The sequence below is a fragment of the Penaeus monodon genome, chromosome 39, assembly GCF_015228065.2.
Source record: "Penaeus monodon isolate SGIC_2016 chromosome 39, NSTDA_Pmon_1, whole genome shotgun sequence".
NCBI classification, from domain to species: domain Eukaryota; kingdom Metazoa; phylum Arthropoda; class Malacostraca; order Decapoda; family Penaeidae; genus Penaeus; species Penaeus monodon.
In genome coordinates, this window is record NC_051424.1 from 8,685,775 (window position 1) to 8,690,660 (window position 4,886).

Consider the following 4,886-nt stretch of genomic DNA (forward strand, 5'->3'; position numbering starts at 1 on the left):
CCCGATCGACATCACTTTTCCCATATTATCTGTATATCACCTTGAGTCTAGCACATTTCATTTCTTCTAACCATTAACCTCCATTAAGACTTTCTCTCAAAAGGACATTGTGCAAATTAGACTGGAACAACATTATATAGCTAAATGGATAGTTGTGTGCCAGTATGACTAAAAACCTGGTTTTGCTACGTTCCAGAGTGATGTTACATTTCATATCTCTGCAGAATGAAGTAGAGAATGTAATAGCACACGATTGAGATGCATGACATGGATGCAACAAATCTCTATGCACTAAACATTCATGGAACTGATATTCATTGTGCATTGCTAAAATATTAATGTGCCTTTTTTATGCGTATATACTGCAGGACTTATAAATAAAGTTAAGAATCTTAATGCAGTTTATATATTTATAATAATCATAGGGATATAAAATAAAAATACATAGACTGGTATCAATTTTCAACTTCTCCCAAAATGGGTGTTGCATCTAAAAATGATCTCCCTTTGATGACAGCGCTGTATTATTATTTTTACTTATTATTATTATTCTATTATTATTATTATTATTATTGGTTGCAATGCACATTATAAAAAAAAATTCCTATACTTGTCAAACAAGGTCAAGAGGCAGACGAAGCAGAACAAGATCAGTTTCTAGAGAGAAGATAAACAAGAAAGAGGAACAGACTTCTAAAGGAGGAGGCACTGTATTGTAAGTAGATTATAAGAGAGAAGGAAAAGAAAGAGAGTGTGTGTGTGTGTGTGTGTGTGTGTGTGTGTGTGTTGTGTGTGTGTGTGTGTGTGTGTGTGTGTGTGTGTGTGTGTGTGTGTGTGTGGTGTGTGGTGTGTGTGTGTGTGTGTGTGTGTTTGCTTGTGTGTGTTTGCTGGTGTGTGTGGTGTGTGTGTGGGTGTGTGTGTTGTGTGTGTGTGTGTGTGTGTGTGTGTGTGTGTGTGTGTGTGTGTGTGTGTGTGTGTGTGTGTGTGCGCACTATATGATGAGTGTGTATCTCTATGCCTATTGCATATGTTTAGTTTTACTTCATTTTACTCTCAAACACAACTTTTTAATGGATGGAAAACATCATGAAGGTATCAATTAGAAAATATTACTTACATAATAGAAATTGTTTACAAAATTAAACATTTATTTTGATATTTTATCCAATGATTATTTTTTAATTAAAGATAATATTTTGTGTCATACAGACGTGAGAAATTGTTATCTGGGAATAAGAGTGTATTCTTAGATGACTTAAAAGGCTTAGTCAGATCTGAAGAGGCATTCTACATCAACGTACAAGGAGAAAACTGCCAATAAGACCTTTACCTCAACACATTTTCGCAGCTGGCCAGGTAGAGCATAGCTACACTGTTCTGTTCAAGTTTCTAGTTTTCTGACATGGTTATAAATTTATACTTTAAAAACATATTGTTTATGTATTGATTTTAAGCATGTAATTATTTGGTTAGGTGGAAAGTTCATAAAAATTTTATTTAGATAATATGAAACAAAGATTCCTCTTTTTGCAGTTATAAGATGAAAATAAGAGGCGTACTTGGAGATTTAGAGCAAAATATAGGGAGGCCAAATAAGAAAGCTCTCAGATACTTCAAGAAAAGTGCACAAACCATCATTATATGCAGATAGTACATTTACAAAAGGATACCAACAAGCAGCAAAGATGAGGAAGACAAGGATGCTAGTTTATACCAGTTCAACTTACCTATGTAGAAGAAAAACTCATAAAGAAAGAAACCCAGCCATCATATGGATCCTTTAGGGATATATGACAGTAAAACAACAAGAGTACATGCTTGGAATAGGTGGTCCAGATCAAGAAAAAAATACATCAACCCAAAATGCAGAATATGAGTACTGGCAAAGTCAGGCTAAAATGTTTAATGAAAGATTGGGCAAAGAACCTACCAATATATCTCTATGGCTAGAATTTGTACATTTCCAGGACAAGGCTCATGTTCATCTGTTTCGCATAGAAGACACAAGTGAAAAAAAATGAGAAGAAGAAGAAAATGAATCAGAAAGCATTAGCTGAGAGGAAAATTTCAATTTTGGACACTGCCATAAAAAAGAATATTAAATCCAACGAGTTGCAGTTGAACGTTCTTGATATTGGACAGCATATCTGGGATGATAAAAAAATTGAAGAATGAATGGGGTACTTTCTTGTTTAATTTCCCAAACAAGATTAAAGTTTGGCATCAGTACTTATCATTCTCACAAACCCATTTTACAACATTTAATTTATCATCAGTTGTCAAAACCATTTGCAAAGTGTACAGAAAGATTACAGCAAATACAAAATGGAACATTTTTAACACACGCAGCACCACCTAATATAGGAAAGTGCATGGTAGATGTGGCTGTGCAATTGGCACATGTTTGGCGGCAAGCTGGGTTTATGGAAAGATCGATTGCTCTGTTCCAGGCACTTATAGAGTTTAATTTATTTGCCCCTGTTCATGCAAGAGATAAAAAATGACATTAGAGGCAAGACTGGCCTTTTTGAGCCATTTTGGGATCAAGAGCTCCCAAGGTATATTTTTTGCTTGTATGTTTGTTCAGTATAGTTGTCATATTGTAAAACACAGCACAGTACAGTTAGTTTTAGGAATGTATGAGTAACTGGAAATCATATACTGTATCCACAGATTTGGGGAAGAAAGATCTTCTGGATGGGCACAAGTTTTAGAACAAAAGCAGCAAGTAGAATTTCCAGAAGTTATTCTAGGTAAGCAAAAGTGCATTTATATTAGCAGGAACTGTTGGTACTATGTACAAAAACAACTCACATGCACCAAGAATAATTTCTAAATATGTAGTACTCACTAACCATAATGATGACCAGTTACTGTATTTTATATATTATCACATTTGTTTATTTGCTGAAGAAATATGCTGATCAATGTAGTGAAATGTTGTACTATTACTAAATTCAGCAGAAAACAAGCATCAGCTGCCTGTTATTTGAGTCTTCTATAACCTTGATATGTCCATGTTTCATTAGGACTCTAGTTTTAATTTTTCTTTCCTAACATAGGAGGAACACAAGATGAAGAGGATGAATTATTGGCAGCAGGTGGCAGCACCTCAAGACTCTGGTTAATGCTAGAAACCTCAAGGGAGCGACGACATTGGTTGCCATGGGAAGATGACCCAGAAGAGTGTGAAGACCCAGAGAGAATGGTTTCGTTTGAAGATTTGGAACCTCATATTTTTTGCTTAGAAGACCCAAGAGATCATTTTTATATGATACTGCAGTTTTTCAAATTTATTGGAGTACCAAATATAAGCCAGTTTGTGTCATCAACTCAGGAGAGAGCCATGGCAAAAAAATCAAAATCAAAATAGAGAGGTCAATGATATATTTCAGCCACTTACTCTTGAAAGTTACTTGATATCCTTTTGTTTGGCACTTGTTTACAGTTTGAAAAGAATGTAAAAGTTGGGTAAATTTTTTAAAATTTCTCTCCCATTGGACCATCATTAGGACGATGCTATGCCAAGATTACTATGATTGTTGTCAAGCTGTATTACAAGCATCTAATTTGTTTCCAGAAACCACAGAGAACCAATTTGATACTTTAATATAAGAATACTTGGGCTTCGCTATTCGGGCTTTGAGGAGGAATATTAGGAGAAAGAAAAGCTCAGGCAGTTTGGAAAAGATATAAAGAACAAGTGAAAGCTTGTGAAATCAGAAGAGTTAGATCTTCCTTGTGATATATGAGGAATTGCCAAACTAGAAGAAATTATGGAGCACTTTGATGATGCAGAAAATGTATATTGTTATTGCACTTACAGCTGGAACAGCCACAGGTAAGCACTGGACATTTCAAACCCAAATTTAGTACTATTATAAGTTTATTTACTGCTTACATCAACTTCAGATGGATAAGAAATCAAAACAAGAAATAACAGATTTATTAACAATATAAACTACTCCTTTGTTCATTGGTCAATGATGGGAAATTCACAGTAGGAAATGGTGTTCAGCTCCAGGTGGAAGCATCTTTAAAAGGGAAAAAGAAAGGGTCTTTGAGATACAAGAATCAACACTAACACTTCATTTGAGGGCATGCAAAACAAGCAAGGAAAGTGACACAGAAAGGCTACTTGCAAGTAAAGTTATTTTCTTTCTAGGGGTTTATACAGTTGCTAACTGTTGGATTCAAACCTGCCTGCTTAATATTTGAAAACAATTATTGATAAAAATAATGGCATCTTCAAGGAACCTGTTTGGGAAATGAAACTAGAAGAAATTACTCTACCGGTGAACGAAAATCCATAAAAAAAGGCCAGGCTCTAATCAAACTTCAATTCAAGAAAAAAATAGAAAAAAGATGCTTGAAACTTCTATGAAGATTATCTTTGGTTGATAGAGTTTCTTCGAAGCTGGATAACCTCATCAGAGATGGAAAGATGTCCCCCTGCTGTCTTAAGACCACTCCTTGCGATGCTGTAAAAAGTGCCCAGAAAACCCAAACTTCCTTGTACTACTAGCTCAGAACCGGTATGGACCCATAGACTTACCTTAGTACCCTGTGTCATGCGTTTGCAATTCTAGAACCTTTTGAAAAGATAGGTGTTTTATTTTTGGTCAAGCCAGAGGTAAACCTATTAAAGTTAATTTCCAGAACTGGCGAGACCTGCTGGTGGAATAGACACTCATCCAAGGAAAAATCCCTTCCATTTTGACTTTGGTCTCAAAGCTTCTCCCACATCTTCATAAAACACTTGCCCATATTGCCAATACAGAGGAAGGTTAGTATCACTGGCAAATTCTTAGAATGTATCATTCTCTTATTTTTTCATTATGCTTTCTTGGATGTTAATTCATTCTTTACATATGTGTGTGTGTGTT

General features: G+C 35.2%; 1 long non-coding RNA gene across 1 annotated transcript; it reads left to right on the plus strand.

The window, feature by feature from the left end:
• Positions 1 to 620: 620 nt before the first annotated feature.
• LOC119597370 lies at positions 621 to 1,624 on the plus strand. The gene is made up of 3 exons (XR_005230829.1): positions 621 to 715; positions 1,210 to 1,356; positions 1,534 to 1,624. It is a non-coding gene; the product is annotated as an uncharacterized LOC119597370 (long non-coding RNA).
• The last annotated feature ends 3,262 nt before the right edge of the window (positions 1,625 to 4,886 follow it).